Below are 17,758 nucleotides of genomic sequence, written 5' to 3'. Positions count from 1 at the left end.
ACCTGAGCCAAACGCAGATGCTCAACTGACTGAGCCACCCAGGCATCCACAAATTAACTAGTCTTAAAATAATTTTATAGACTTAACAACTTAATTTAACGTTTGTAGTGTTACTACCAAAAGCTAAGTGAGAATAGACTCTTCTCACTCAGATTTTGATTTTGTTGAGCAGTGAATGGCCCCGACTTCTGCTGCTATGTCTGATCGTTTGAAACTGCATTTTTCTCATGTTAGGTATCCTTCCCTCAAACTGACTTAGCATCAAATTTCCTCTTCTTCTTTGGGGGCTATGGATCAAGTATAGTTTACTATTATGATTCAAGGAGAGACTTTTTGACTTTAGTTGAGAACTGTGTAGATCAAAACTCAAGGAGATAAATCTTTCTTCCCTGCAGTGGTTTGACCTAAAATAACTGTTCCAATGCTACTGATGATATATTTTCCTGTAAACTGTAGTTGTTTTTTTTTAAAACCTATTTTTAAAAAGGATATCCATGATAAATTTAATTAAATGCATTACTCAAATAGAAATGATTAAAATATGAATAACTATGTTGTAGACCAAACCACATGATTTTGCTCAGTAGCCCAAAATGAAATAGATTTTGGGAAGGATAATAAAATACACTACATAGTACACAATATACTATACCTCTCTCTTTTGTGTCACTTTCCTTTTTGTGATGTCTTATCTTAATACTTGAAATTTTACTTCTTGTTTCAACATATTTATATTAGGTGGGATTTAAAGTCTCAAACTGTCAATGCCTCATGTGGATATTTGTTTTTTGTATTGTCCCATTAGCATATTAACAACAGGTGACCGATTAAGAACTAGAACAGAATAAAAGAGAGCATTATGGTAGTGGAGTATAGCACTTTGGAGAAGAAAAAAAATTCTTTTTCTTTTTAAAGTAGGAAAAAGTATCAGGTTGTATTTGAAATTTACACTTTTAAAAACTACCTGGTTGTCTTCATTTTCCTGATTAGTGTAAAGTGTACTGAGTTTCTTTTGGAATCAGGGAAGCGAATGGGATTTTTAAAATAAATAAATAAGTTGACACCTAAGCCTTAGAACAGTTCTCAGATGGTATAAAAGGCAACTCTAAACGGTGTCCAAGGGTCAAGTGTCCACTGCCTGGGTTTAAATTAAAAAAAAATTTTTTTTTAAAGATTATTTATTTATTTATTTGACAGAGATAGAGACAGCCAGCGAGAGAGGGAACACAAGCAGGGAGAGTGGGAGAGGAAGAAGCAGGCTCATAGTGGAGGAGCCTGACGTGGGGCTCGATCCCGTAACGCCGGGATCACGCCCTGAGCCAAAGGCAGACGCTTAACCGCTGTGCCACCCAGGCGCCCCTAAATTAAAATTTTATCACCTACTGGATTTGGTTTGTTGGACACATTTATTTATACCTCATAAACTTGTTTTCTTCTTACTATAACGGGATAATAGTAATTTGTACATCATAAATCAAAATAAGGTAATGAATATGGAGACACTTCACTTATTTGAATCATAGCAAATGCTCTGTAAATGTAACTTGGTATCATTGCTATTAAAACATTTCAGAATAGAGTGAAGGGAGATTTCCCAGTATAGTGGCTCAAATAATCTAGATTCTCTTTTCTTCTAACAGGTAAGTCATTATTTATATTTTATACAAATATTTTTGAAGAAAGTAATTAAGTATTTTACTTTTTTTTTTTTTTTTTTTTGGCTGAAGAAAGTGGAGAGAGTTTATAGAAAGCCTGGCTTATAAATTAAGTCATTCTATAAGCATAAAAGCTAATGGGAACAGGAAATAAATTCTGATATGCAAGGGGATGCCAAGGGAGTCAAGCAGACATTCAATTTCCATTTCTAGCACAGTGCAGTTGGGTTCCACAGGAAGCAGACTCTGGAAGGAGATTAGTGTGCAAGGAGTTTGTTGGGGATCAACATGTGTGAGGGAAGAAAAGATAGCAGGACTGAGACTAAGGGAGAAGCTGGAATATGATGCAGTCACATAAAGCGTTCAGCCAAACTGTGAGCTCTAGAACTGGGATGGCTCCTTAGAGATGTCCCAAGTTGGTGCAAGAGTCCAGCCTTTATATCCCCACATTGACCAGCCATTGGATACAGGCTATCCTGGAAAGGGGGCATGACCTTTGCCAGGGGGCTCTCTTCACCTGAGTGAATAACAGGAGATAGGTATGACAGCTGGGTGTCAGCTAGTAGCATTTCTGGAAGCTGAAGTCTTGTGGGGATACCTGGGTGGTACAACACAAAGCTCACAACACAGTTGCTCTCCTGTACAGAACTATTCTGTTTCTTCTGTACATAGTTATATTAAGCATCCATTTATTTATTTGGTTACTGTCTGTCTTTCTACCAGAATGAAAATCCCACAACAGCAGGGATGTGCCTGTCCTGTGTATTTTCATTGCTTAAAATAGTACTTGGGACATTCTAGCCAATCATTGCCATAAAAAGTAATCCAAGATATTTATTTAACAAAATAATTTGAAGCCTTGGTGTTATAAAATAAGGAATTTACTTCATGTGGGATGAGGTGAGTAATTGCATAGTTTTTAATTATTAGACAAGTAGGTACATATATTTTTGAAGTCCAAACAAAGAAATTTATTATTGTAAGGCAAACTGAGGAGTTGGGAACTTTCTATTCTGAATCTAGGCTGATCTGGTCATGGAATTACCTGAACAGTAAAATAATTGGGTTAATAGAGAACTACCATAAGCATAATTCATAATAAAAATAATAATGCCATTAATCATTATTAATATAATTTGCATTTTTTACTATTATTGTTGTTATAGCTAATACTACATCCTTTGGTTGTATCTTTGGAATATCAATGTGTGGGAAATGTTATACTAGGATCCATGGTCATCATAAACATTTAAAAACTTGTAGAAACTTAGAGCTAGTGCTTCTCACAATAAGATCCCCAAACCACTATGACTGAATTACATAGAAATCATGTAAAAGTAGAAATTATGAACCCAGAGCATCTCACTGGGGTGGGGCAGGGCAACTGCATTTTTTGAAATCTCCCTAGGTCATGCTCTTGCACCCTAATGTTTTAGAGCAATTGGTTAGTTGATGAATTGATGGATAGACTATAAAAGGTCAAGAAGAGAAACATAACCATCATTTATTCCTTATCTGTTTTGTGCGAGGACTGTATTACGTGTTATCTTCATTATTTTTTTTTTAAGATTTTATATATTTATTTGACAGAGATAGGCAGAGAAAGCACGAGCAGGGGGAGCAGTATAAAGAGAGGGAGAAGCAGGCTCCCTGCCTAGCAAGGAACCCAATGCGGGGCTTGATCACAGGACCCTGGGATCATGACCTGAGCTGAAGGCAGATGCTCAACCAGCTGAGCCCCCCCCCAGGCACCCCTATCTTCATTAACTTTATTCAATTCTAACCAAAGAAAGGCTGAAAGATAGATAGTATTATTCTTGCTTTTTAAATATGAAACTGAACTTAGAGGAATTACTTGTACTACAGTTAGCAATGAGTGGAGATAAATTCCAATCCTGGTCTGACATCAAAGCACATTTTCTTTCTGCTGGACTGTGAGGTTTCTCTCTCATGTAATTTCTCTCTCTCTCTCTCTCTCTCTCTCTCACACACACACACACACACACACACACACACATTTGTATAAATATTCAGCAAAACTCAGACAAAATAGAAGAGTTTGTCATTCATCTTCACAGGAAGAATATACAGTTATGCAATAAAGTAGCTGCAAAGAGGACAGTCTTTGGGAAGGCATCATGAGGAAGGAGGGTTAAGTTGGATCTTAAAAATTGAGTGGGAAGTGGATTAGAAGAAAAAAGTAGGAAGAATTTTCTTGGTTGTTCATCTTAAAGAAAAAAAAATGTATGTTGTAAAAGGTTACGTAAAAGGTTACACAGAGGTTACATATGCTCTGAAGTGTTGCTACTCAGAGTGTGGGCCACAGACCAGCAATATCAGCATCACCTGTGAGCTTGTCAAAAGTGCAGAATCTGAGGCCCCGCTCTGGATCTGCTGGCTCAGAATCTGCATTTCAGCAGGATCCNTGGGTGAGTTGTGCACAGTAAAGCTTAGGAAGCCCAGCTCTGAAAGTAGTGGGCCAGTGTTGCTAGAACCAAGAGTATAAATGGACTATGTTAGCAATATATATCTGAGCCAGATTGAGAAGTCCTTGTGCTTCAAGACTAAGGCATTAAGATTTTAATTGTCCAATACCCTATCAAAATTCTAAAACATTTAAGATGAAAAAAGTTAAAATACAGGAAAGAAAATGCTATTTATTGAGAAGACCATTTAAAGGGAGCAGCAAGAATAGGAATTACTTGAACTGTGGTTCTCAAAATGTGGTCCCAGGAGCAGCAACAGCAGCAGCACTACCACCACCACTAGACCTTGTTAAAATGCAGATTCTCAGACCCCATGCAGAATCAGAATCATTCTGAATCAGAAACTGTAGAGGTAGGATCCAGCAGTCTGTGTTTCAAAGAAGTCCATCAGGTGATCTTGATAATACATTCAAGTGTGAGAACCACTGGTACTAGCAGCACCGAGTGCGACATTGGTTTCTAATAAAAGAAAAATAATAAAATATTCTAGATCTATTCTTAAGTGCTCTTAGACACATGCATAATTTAAACTGGATGGGCATTTGTTAGAAGGAATTGGGGAGCTCCCAGAATCCATGAGATTACTAGGGAATGAGGTAAAAGAAATAGGCAGAATCCAAGGGTATCAGAGAACATGGCCATTGTCAAGGTCGAGTCATGGGTATAATCGATAGGGTGCTCCACTGGTACTGACACAGATACTGTTGCCACTGGACATGTTTTGCTGTTCCTAGTAGGGTAGTCAATTGTAATTAGGCAGCTAGTTTTTCTGTCTGTCCCTTCAGTTCCAAAGCCCTGGGGAGTAGTTTTTGATTGGATGACCTGAAGCCAGATGTTTAACTCCAGATCCAAAGAATAAAGAGAGGGTGTATCTGGACACTTTTGGCTCCTCCAGCAAAAAATTCCCTGAGATGAGATAGTAGATATGCCATAATAATTTCTGGATTTTTGTTGTTGTTTAGTGAATAGTTTTAAAGATACTGACTTTTTTCTTCATCTTACTGAGATATAATTGACAAATAAAAGTTGTGTATACTTAAGATGTATGAACTGATGTTTTGATATCTATTATGAAATGATCACCACAAATCAAGCTAATTGACATAATCATCACTTCACATATTTACTTTCTTTGTGTGGTAAGAATATCTAAGTTCCTTTTTTTTTTTTTTTTTAAGATTTTATTTATTTATTTGACAGAGAGAGAGAGACAGCCAGTGAGAGAAGGAACACAGGCAGGGGGTGTGGGAGAGGAAGAAGCAGGCTCCCAGGGGAGGAGCCTGATGTGGGGTTCGATCCCAGGACTCTGGGATTACGCCCTGAGCCAAAGGCAGACACTTAATGACTGAGCCACCCAGGCGCCCCAAGAATACCTAACTTCTACCCTCTTAGCAAATGTTAAGTATACAATATAGTATTTTAAGTATAGTCACATCGCTGAACATTTGATCTCTAGAACTATTCATCCTGCATAACTGAAACTTTGTAACCCTCAACTAACATCTCCCTAGTGTTTCCCCCATATTCCAGAAAAAGAAGTAAGAAGTATCCGAATCATAAAGGAAGAAGTAAAATTATCTCTTTGCCAATGACACAACCGTATATCTGGAAAAACCTAAAGATTCAGAAAAAAACAAAATAAAACAAAAACCCTAGCAATAATAAACAAATTCAGTGAAGTTGTAGGATACAAAATCAACATAGAAAAATCATTCATGTTGATATACACAAATAATATACTGTCTGAAAAGGAAACTAAGAAAACAATTCCATTTATAGTAGCAACAAAAAGAATAAAATACTTTAGGAATAAACTTAACCAAAGAGGTGAAAGGCTTATACTGATGGTTTTAATGATGGGTTTTGAATCTGCTCTTTATATCAGTGCTGTCAAACAGAAATACAATGCAAGCTATATGTATTTTAAGTTTTATGGTAGCTACGTTTAAAAAAAATAAAAAGAGATGAGAAAATGTTAACTATTTAACTATATATGTCCCAAAATTTATTATTGCAACATATAATCAATATAAAAATTATTGAGATTCATAGGATATACATATATTTTTTATTGTGTCTTTGAAATTATGTGAGTATTTTGCACTTAACAGCATATCTCAGTTTGGACTAGTCATATTTCAAGCTCCCCAAATCTACTTAGAGCTAATTGCTACTATTAGACACAAAAACTTTAGATTATTTGGTATCTTCAATTGTGATTTGAAATACTCAGGAGACTCCTCGACAGAGGTCTCTTGAACAAGTTTTTTTACAAAAACATTTAGAGCATATGACTAACATAACACAGTTATGTTTTTTTTGCAAGACTAGGGTATTGTATTATGTATTCTTTGTTGGTGAACTAACTTCATTCATGGAAAATCACTTTGGAAAATACTGGACCATCAGTAGTTCAACACTGCTTCTCTTTTTCCTTTCTTGCTTAAAAATCTCCAGCAGCTGTCTGTTACATATAGGTTAAAATCTATCCTCTTACAGAGATCTATTCTTTAGGTAGTTTCCATTGAATTCTGTCAAAAAGTATTTCAGAAATGATGGGATAGATGTACTTTTAGAAAGGACTTATTCAAGTAGAAGGAAAGGGAGATAATTCTAGATGCAGGGAGAAGAGTCTAGAGACTCAGATTCATAAGGTTTGACAGTAAAGGAGCAGCAGAATTTGATTGTGGGTTTATAGGACAGGTTAAAGACAATGGTAGCACTGAGGTTTTAACCTGAGTAACTGGTAAAATGAAATTACCATTGGTAGTAATTCATTGAATCTTTTAACTCATTCATTAATTCAGCAAAGGTTTATGAAGTGCTTACTAGGTACTTAGCACTATTCTAGAAGCTGGAGATATTATCATAATGAATAGTAATACCTCTAATTTATGGAGCACTTACTGTGTGTTTGAAATTGATATATGTGCTTTACACAAAAACACAAAACAGTATTGTTTTAAGGATTATAGTATATACCCTGCTTTAGGAGATGGTAAATGATAAGTGGAAGAGCTCAGAGTATAACTTAGTTTGATTCCACTGGCAGTTATGAATTTGGTACTCATAACCACTACATTTTACAGCCTCTAAAAGAGATGATTGTTACTCTGTATAATACTGATTTCTGTGGGAATGCACCCTAAAATGAATAGAGAAAGAATGGAGGAGAAAGAATAGAATGCCACTTTGCTATTCAGATAATGAATATGTATTTGGGGCTCGGTGGCGCTAAGCTAAGGCTTGCTTAGTGCAACAATTAGTTGAACATATGGGATCACCTTCTGGAGAGATCAGAGGAGGATTTGTAGATTTGTTGATCAGTAAACTTTTGTCTGTAAAAGGCCAGATAGAAAATATTTTGTGGTTTCCGGGCTACGTGGTTTCTATTGCAACTACTCAACTCTCCCTGCAGCAAAAGAAGCCACAGGCTACGTGCCATACATGGGTTGTGATTGTGTTCCAAAACGTGTGTATTTTCAAAAGCAGGTGGCAGGCCACATTTGGCTTATAAACTCTAAATTGTGGATTCTGATATAGATAAAGGTATTATTATATTATTGTTGGAGTTTGAAGAGAAATCAGTAATCATGAGATTTAATTTCCTCATTTTTATAAATGATGAGAGCCAGAGATTTTCAAAATCACTGATACTGCTAGAACTAGAATAAAAAGACATGATTCCTTAATTTTTATTCTAGGTCTCTAACTCCCATACTTTGATACTCTGTTTTGAAAGACATCAATTGTCACCTTAATGATGCTGGAGTTATTCTACATGAAAGGCCATGACCTGGACCTGCCATTGACCTAGTAACATGGGAAGAGATAGATTATGAAAAAGAAATACATCATGGTTGCATAGCAATGAATTTCCTTACGTAATAGGTAGATATTAAGGCTGATAATGGCTCCTTCCCTAGCTCAAGGGTATAAAGACTGTGGCTCTGGACTCCTTTAATCTACTGGGTTCCTCACTCCATGTGGGTGTAATTAATCTATCATTTCGTAGCATATTTGTGTGGATCTAATATGTCCTATTATGCTCTTGTATCTGTATCTTTTGTCCTGTTCACATTGGTTTTTGTTTTTGTTTTGTTTTGTTTTAGAAAAAAAATTTGGGTGGGTGTCAGTTGCCATTCATTCCAATTTTAGAAACTTTTGTTTTCAAGGTAGTGATTTAACACACAAGCTTATAATTTATATTTAATTTAAAATCCATCTTTCGTAAGAATAATTTTGAGATAAGCAAAATTCTGAATATCTCCCCAAAGAGGTAGTGTTCTATCTCCATTCATAGACATTTAGTGTAGTTTCCTTTTTTAAATGAAATTTTTAATTGAGTTCTTGAAGATGGCTGAGTTTTATGAAGCAGAGTGGAGAATGAGTATTAGTACATAGCTGATGACTCAACTTTGAGAAATGTTCACAGAAAGTAGGAGACTGCAGAGAACCACAAATGGTATAGAGAAGATCTCAGAGAGCTGGATAGAAAAACCAAATAATTCAGAGAACCAGAGATTCAGGGGAAAGAGTTGGAGGAGAAAATAGTAATGTTGAACAGTATGAAAAGCTGCAGAAACCATCACTAGACCTGGTACTTCAAGGTGATTAATGACATTTTTAGTGATGTTGCAATATGATGAGGCCAAAAACCAGTGCACAGATGCCTAAGTAGCAAGAAAATAGAGCAGGTGAGCATTAACTTTAGAAACTTGGGCAACTAAAATGGTTATGGAAGAGAAGCATGGATCATCAGGTTGGTTGGTTGTTTTGAGAAGGAAGCTGTTGTTTATATCTGAACACTAAATGGAAAAGGGTAGTAGAAAAGTGATATATTAATACCTAGCAGTTTTTGGATGATGTTGAGGGTTTTCAGCTCAAATGTCAATACTAAATATGTACTTTATTCCACGCCTTTCATCTCTAATAGCTTCTTTGGGGCAGAGATATGGTTTACTAATTTTTAGGTTTTCAGCACCTAACATGGTATATGGCACATAGTATGTATTTAATAAATATTAGTTGAACTAAAAAGACCACTCACTGTTTACAAAGAAAGTGAGAGAATAACATGATGGACAATAATGTGCTATACCAATGTATCCATGAGTAATTTCCAAATTTCCTAGCTACATAGTTGGGTAACTTCAGTTTCCTTAATTGTTTCATGGTATTGTGCTTTTAGTATTTAGTTATTGGGCTTCAGCAAAAACGACTAAACCTTATACATGATGGCAAACAAAACTAAAAAGAGGACAGTTTCTAATAAGCAAGGCAGCGTGCAGGAGCACATACTTTTTTTTTTTTTTTAAGATTTTATTTATTTGTCAGAGAGAGAGAGAGGGAGCTGCAGGCAGAGGGAGAAGCAGGCTCCCTGTTAAGCAAGGAGCCTGATGCAGGACTTGATCCCAGGACCCCAGGATCATGATCTGAGCTGAAGGCAGTTGCTTAACCAACTGAGCCACCCAGGCATCCCTTTATTTTTATTTTTTAAAAATATTTATTTATTTATTTATTTTAGAGAGAAAGCATGAGCAGGGGGAAGGGCAGAGGAAGGGGGGAGAGAGAAGCAGACTCCTCACTGAACCCCATGTGGGGCTTGATCCCATGACCCCCAGATCACGACCCGAGCTGAAACAAGAGCCAATGCTTAACCGACTGACCACCACCCCCAGATGCCCCAGGATCACATACTTTAGAGCACATACGGAAATATAATGTGCATGCGTGTATGTGCGTGTACATATTTATAAGGTATGTAGATATGTCTAGATCTACACACATATCTAAACATCGACAGTGTTTTCCTTTTTTAAAAAGCCTAATACAATGGTTTTGTTGCACATTATCTTTGTCTTTACCTTCTTTTTGTATTGGGTCATAGTGAATTTCAGGTCTAAAACTCTTGTTATATTCCATGCTCTGAAAGCAGCTCGAAGTAGAGAGAGAGGATGAGCAACTTCAGGCATTTATATTAAACTTATTCCTTAGTCAGCCCCAATTTCCGTTTGCCCTATACTGATATTTCTGCAATTTCTGTTTATCCATTGTGAACATCACGGTTTTCACATTTCCTTCATACAGTGCACTCTGCATGTATACAGATCATGGATTATTATTAAACTCTTCATGAAACTCTATGTTATCAAAACTAAGATATTTTCTCTCATGTGTTTATGTCTCTCTTTGAATTACTAAACCAGAAATTCATAGAGAAATCATATATTCACCAAAGTTTTTCTCAGAAAATAGAATTTTCCCAATAAATAACTTTAATCACGTGTTACGCTATATGGAGGGTTAAGTGTGCACTAAGTGGAAATTTCTTAAGATAATTAAGACACCTGCTGCAGTTCTCTTAGATATTATCAGTCACCTTCCTTTTACCTACTTTTCATGTTTCTCAACTTATTAGAATAATATTTCAACCAAATGAGAAGTTTCTATGCTTTCAACATTTTATTAGAGGCTCTGAGACAAATGAAGTATAGTTGAGACAAAATTCCTACCCTGGGGGAATTTCAATTCTGGTTGGGAAACAGGCTGTGTTTTTTCTTTGTTCAGTCAGATTGCTGTATAAAAAGTTGTTGGAAAGTTAAAGGACCCACTCTCTTTACTGTCTATGAGGTCCGGCCACCTTCCAGTCAATGAATAACTGTATGTAAAAGCAGATACATTGATAACTCTGCTCTTTCTGGGTCTTTTCTCTCACCTTGTAGATATAAAACTAATGTGGTGCCATTCCTCTCATGCCCTTTTGAAATGTTATGAATCCATATAAATAGAAAAGGAAAAGGAAAAATATGGTAAAAAAATGTTTTTAATTATTTCTGCTACTTAATTTCCATTAGTGTTGGTCTCATTCTAAAATCAATAAGCATTTCTTTCTTTCCTTTTTTTCCCCCTGGGCTCTGATCTTGATATATTTTTCTTTTTCGAAAATTTTATTTAAATCCACTTAATTAACATATAGTGTATTATTAGTTTCATAGGTAGTGTTTAGTGGTTCATCAGTTGCATATAACACCCAGTGCTGATTACATCACATAACCTCCTTAATGCCCATCACCCAATTACTCCATCCCCTCACCCTCCTCCCCTCCAGCAACCCTCAGTTTGTTTCCTATAGTTAAGAGTCTCTTGTGGTTTGTCTCCCTCTCTGATTTCATCTTATTTTATTTTTCCCTCCCTTCCCCTATGATCCTCTGTTTTGTTTCTTAAATTCCACATATGAGTGAAATCATAATTTTCTTTCTCTGATTGACTTATTTTGCTTAGCATAATACCCTCTATTTTCATCCATGTCATTGCAAACAGTAGGATTTCATTTTTTTGGTGGCTGAGTAGTATTCCATTGTGTGTGTGTTTGTGTGTGTGTATATATATCTTCTTTATCCATTCATCTGTTGATGGACATCTTGGCTCTTTCTATAGTTTGGCTATTATGGACATTGCTGCTATAAACTTTGGGTTGAGGTGCCCCTTCATATCACTATGTTTGTATCCTTTGGGTAAATACCTAGTAGTGCAATTGCTAGGTCTTAGGGTAGCTTTATTTTTAACTTTTTGATGAACCTTCATATGTTTTCCAAAGTGGCTCTACCAGCTTGCATTCCCACCAACAGTGTAAGAGGGTTCCCCTTTCTTTGCATCCTTGCCAACATTTCAACAAGCGTTTCTAAAGTCATGTTAAGTTTGTCCATGTTTCTGTAACCATTGAGTTAATTGGTTATTTTGGGTACGTTTTAATACCAAGAGAGCATTTTAACTATATTTGTTTTGGTAAAATGTGGAACTATCCATTCTTATAATGAGTGTACAGATTTGGAAAAAATGTCATGGAAAAAGTTAGGCTTTATTTCCAAATGTTGAATGATTCATAAAACATAATTAGAATGATTTACAAAGTGTTACTAAATGTATAATTCTTAATGACTTTCTACTCTTCAGCAACAAATAAATGAATGGGCTTTTAAGACTCTTGAATTATTGTAGGTAAAAAAAAAAAAAAGCTTCAAGAGGTATGCATTAATAGTGCATAATATATCCCTTCCCCACTGACACTATGGTTTTTTCCTTAGGAAAAAATAAAGCCCTTTCCACAGTAGTTTCGAGGATGTCACTCATTACCATTATGTCTGTAATAAACGATCTTAGGCACAGGTGGCATTTCCCTGGAGCACTCTGGTCCTAACATATTAAAGCTTAGTGTTTCAAGATTACTAAACCATATTATGTTAAAGTGTGGTATAAAAAAAATGTGGCTGTTTTTAGGAATGCTATACTAAACAATAGTTTCTTTTTTATAAAAATAGGAATAATGCAGAAAAAATTTTGTTCTAGTTGGTATTTAATTTACTAGTTGTAAATATGAACATTTGATGTGTAGTAAAATACTTGAAAATATGCTCTGAAAAATAGCCATCATATGTGACAAGATAAAAATACATAATTTTCCCCATAGGTCACCAGCCTAACTTTTGAAAATAGCAACTTGGATTTCTTCAAAAAGTCACATGGAGTATATAAATAACCTGTGTGTAATTAAGACCAAAAAAAAAAAAAAAATCAGAAGGCACACACTAGAGTTAGTGCTGAATAAGTCAGTTTCATAAAACTATTTCTGATATAGTTGAATGGTTATTGAGTTCCAGCAAATAAAAACAAAATTAGGTTTTGGTATTATGCAACTTTCAGTACTTCTTCAGTTATTACCCTAGGAGGACAACTCTAAATATTTCACTTGAAATATTACATATTTCCATAATACATTACAATGAACTATATCTTTGTTTATATGTTGAAAATTTATGGATTTTACTTTATTCATTACTATATCTTTCCACTTCAAGTCAATGATTTTTACCTGGTAAGGCTTACCCAATGAGGAAACAAACACACTGTCTGGGTTTCCTTGTAGGTAGGGTTTAGTTATAAACATTCATATTTCTTAATTTAATCTATATCAGTAATTTAATATATTTAATCTTAACAACAGTGCTGGATAGTTTTTAAAATATAATTGATTTTTTTTTAGTGGACTTGGAATTCTGAGCACATGTATATTTCAGAAAATTCAGAAAAGCCTAAAGTAAAAATATAAATCATCCAAAAACTCACCACCCATAGATACTTAGTATTTTCATTTTTGCAGACAATACAAATAATACTACATTTTAAGCCAAAATACATGAAAAGAGATGTACATTTATGTAATGTTATTGAATAAAGGTTCACGAATTAACAGTTTTTAAGTCTTATTTTAATTTGTAAAGAAATACATGTTTAATAGAAATCTGGAAAATAAAAGTAGAAGAAAAATCTTCAGAAATAATTGTGACAGACCTTTTGGTTTATTTCCTGTGGTTTTACTTCTACACACATGCTTATATATGTCAATGCCCTCCAGGCAATGATCAACAAGAACACGCCTTGAACAACTTGAATTTATTACCTATTTTGGTGAGGAAGAATATGTTACATGGGGACTGTTGAGTAAGATAGTATTAGGAATGTAACAGTGTATTAGAAAAGATTATAGGATTTAGGTTTGGGTTAGTTGATTTGGAGGAGGGTTTTTGGAATTGAGGCTTTGCTTTGGATTAGATGCTCTTAGGAGGCAGGGCTAATGCTGTGGTTATGTTAATAAACCTACCTAGGAAAAGAGAAGACTAGATTGAGACTAATGTTGTTGGTAAAGAAGCAATAGTCACTCACATTAGCCTAGATAGTGGAATGTTCAGTCATTTTTGTGGTTTGACAGTGTTCATGATTTGTCTGTGTTCAGGCATCGCAGAATGATCTTATTTTTGTCTGGAACCATCATGATCATAAAGTAGCCTTATCTGATGTTGGTGTTCTGTGAAATTCTTAATGTTCAGCAGGAGAACAAGACCTATCTATGAAGGCCAGGCCAACTCATGACAGCACTAAGGCTTTTTTGCTCCTGGATCACAGGGGCTGCTTTTCTCTTTCTCATATATTATGGTCCTTTTAACATTCAATATAAAATATAATACTCTATGAAAGCAATAAACTTATTCCATTCATTGTTGATATTTGGTTTCTAGCAGTTTTATTATATAATATACACCCATGAGGCTTTTCTTTGTAATTCTTAGTGCTTGTAGTACTACCGGAATCTATGGCTTAATGTAGTTTATACATTTTGGAAAATTCTTAGTCAATATTTCTTCAAATATTTCTTCTGCACTATCACAACTTTCTTTTTTCCTTTTTAAATATTTATTTATTTATTTTAGAGAACAAGAATGAGAGTTAGGAGGAGGGGCAGAGGGAACGAGAGAGAGAAGAAAGCCTCAAACAGACTCCTTGCTGAGCATGGAGCCTGATATGGGACTCGGTCCCAGGACCTTGAGATCATGACCTGAGCTGAAATCAACAGTCGGATGCTCAACATACTGAGCTACCCAGGCTCCCCTCTATCACAACTTTCTTACTGAGTTTCCAATTACACATTTACTAGACCTATTTACTGTATTTCATGTATTTCTTACTCTCTTTTAAAACAGAATGGTGTAAGTTTTAAATCTGATCATTACGGATTTAATCATATCACTAATGATGTTTCTTTCTAAGCAGAATTTTGGAAAAATTAAGCGGATCAGTAGTGTTTCTAAAGTAATTCATAGCAAGTACAGAAGGCAACATAATTTGATTGTCTATAACTGATACAAAATTTATTCTCAATTCATTTAACAAATACACATGCCCATACTACATAACTGGCATTATTCTAGTGTCAAGTATGCATTTACTCAGACACAAATCTCTCCTTGCATGGAGTGCATATCATAGTGAAAAGAAGTTCATGGGCTAGCTAGGGGAACCAGAATGAGAGGGAAACTGGGAAGAGAAGTGGCTGATCAAAACTGAGTCATTTTATCAGATGATCTGGTAAATTACCAGGTACCAAAGGAGGAGCCTTGAAATATCATTGTAAGGCTTGAATTTCAACTAAGAATCCCAGGGATGGAAACAACCTCAAAAACTGTTATAAAGGGAGGGAATAAGAATAAAGGCATTAAAAAAAATAAAATCCTACCTAAATGATCCTCAAATCTAAATTTTAAAATAATTGAATAATTTTACCTTTAAGAAAGATAGTAAAGACAAAAACAAAACAAAACAAAACAAAAAAAAAAAAAAAAGAGAAAAACAAATCTCAACAACTAGTACCTAAATTCACTCTAGATAAAACTGATGTTATGGAATAGTCTGACAAAGATTTTAAGTAAACATATGTTGAATGCTCAACTGGATAAATGCAGGCTTAATTTCCCTTCAAAATTAAAAATGAAAATATGAAATAAAAGGCAGAAATGATAGAATAGTTCCTGTAAAAATGAATCAATTAGAAATTTTGGAAGTAAAGCATACAGTCACTGACATAAAAGCTCAATAGATTGGATAAATACAAGATTAAGCTCAGTTTAAAGGTGAGTCAGTCAGTTTGCCACCCAGATAGACAGGGAAGCAAAGATATGAAAGAGTATTTAAGCAATACAGAAAATAGTTTAAGGGTTATAACACATGCTGACCTATATGGTAGCTATTGAGTATAAGGGACAAGAAAGCAATTGAAATGTGGCTAGTCCCAGTTGCTATGTGCTATAACTGTAAAATACACAGCAGATTATAGGGACTTTGTTCAAAAGAAGAGTGTGCGATATCTCTAATAATTTTTATATTGATCTTTAATAATTTTATATTGATTTATATTGATATATGGTAATGTTTTAGGTATTTTGAGTTAATTAACAATTATTAAAATTAATGTCATCTTTTTAAAAAATTTTTAATGTGGCTACATAAAATTTTAAGTTATGTATGTGGCTTGCATTACATTTCTGGTGGGCATTGGTGATCTATATAGTATTTATGCTTATGCAAGAGTTCCTGAAAACAATATAGAAGGAATGGTGGAGAAAAAATATTTGAACAGATACTAGTGAAATTTTTCTACAATTGGAAAAAAAAGATAATTATAGTCACATGGTACATCAGGCAATGTTCAGGATAAATAAAGACATACTCAGAAAGTTGGCAATGAAGTTGAAGAAACTCAAAATAAAAAGAACAATTTCAAAATTTGTAGGTTGTACCAATGGGTTAACTATGAAAAACAGTTGGATCAATAGTAGACTCTTCTGGAGGCCACAGAAAATGGAATAATGTATTTAAATTGATGAGCAAAAGTAACCGCAATCTAAAAACATTGTGCCAAAACAGATACTCAAGTATAAGGAAAAAAGAAAAGGGAAAATATGTATTTTCAAATAAACAACATGTAGTTAAGTTTACCGTCCATATGTCCTCACTTGAAAGATTTCTGGAGGAATGTATATCAGCAAGGATAGTGGACCAGGGGGAACCTTGGGATACAAACAGGCCTTGAAAGTGAGAAAATATTAGTAACTTTAACTCTTTTTTAGTAACTTCTTTTTTTTTTTTTTTTTTTGTTTCATAACAGGTAAAGTAATAAAATGGGTGAGGCAAATGTTCAGTGTTAAGTTAGAGTATGCTAACACTAGGAGTATAGAATATTCATAGTCAAAAATATGAATTATGAACTTGATGGTAATCCTAAAAAAATATAATGCATAGTTTCCAAAATAGAGAAGAAGAAAAGAGGGATCCATAAAAATGTAATTCTATTGAATTGCCATAGGAGTGTGAAGTGAAGGAAGAAAAAAAGTCAGAGGTAGAAGAGTTGGACAGTAAGCAAGAAACAAAAGAACTTTTTTTTTTTAAGTCCAGATGGATCAGTGATCACATCGTATGTAAGTTGATTACACACTGATTAAAAGTCAGAAATCATCAGATGAAAAGAAACATAACCTAAATAGAAAGCATTTGTAAAATATGTAGATGATACAAAACAAAAATAAAAAGGAAGAGAAAAATGTTCAGAAGAGTTCTTACCACATACTAGGAATTCAATAAATGTTACTTATCACTTCACAGTTTTCTTCCAGATGACATGTTTTCATATTAAAATTATGAAATTATTATATACCTCAAAGTGTTCAACAGAGACAAAATGAAGAGAAATGCTTTAAGAAACAGCAGTCTTCTTCTTTGTACACGGTCAACATTTACAAAGCGTAGGAACAAAGGTGATAAATCACTGATCTGTAGTTCCCTTTCCCTGGCCTGGAGCTCAGTTTAAATACACATCAGGGTCTTTTCATCTGCCAAACAGTATGCAGTCTGTCACCAGCTGGGCAAAATAAGAACAGACGGTACTACTGGCTCTGTGGAGATCTTAGTCTGTCAAAGAAATTCTTAACTGAGTAGATGGATCCAGTTGGTTCATGTGAACCTTCAGGAGATCTTTGGACTTTCAGAAATGATAGACAGAAATGTGGCTTTCTGCATTTTGTCAGTGTGATTGATCAATAGCTTTCATCACGTTTAGGAAGAGTTGCTATCCCTGCAGAATTTAATACCACCACTCTAGGATTGGTTAGCTAATATGTGCCCATGAAAGTTAAAAGGAGAAACAGAAAGGCACGCTTTCACATTTTTTGATTTTTTTTTTTACTTACAATTTAACTTAGAAAATTAGATTTCTCATTTTACAGTAAT

General features: G+C 34.6%; 1 protein-coding gene across 2 annotated transcripts in view; it reads left to right on the top strand.

Annotated features, from left to right (window-relative positions):
• The window catches only part of ZNF385D (zinc finger protein 385D), an 849,127-nt gene that overhangs the window by 26,212 nt on the left and 805,157 nt on the right, over positions 1-17,758 (top strand). The window lies entirely within an intron of this gene.

The sequence above is a fragment of the Ursus maritimus genome, unplaced genomic scaffold, assembly GCF_017311325.1.
Source record: "Ursus maritimus isolate PB19 unplaced genomic scaffold, ASM1731132v1 scaffold_20, whole genome shotgun sequence".
Lineage (NCBI taxonomy): Eukaryota > Metazoa > Chordata > Mammalia > Carnivora > Ursidae > Ursus > Ursus maritimus.
The sequence above is the reverse complement of the archived record's forward strand: the minus strand, read 5'-3'. Positions and strand labels throughout refer to the sequence as shown.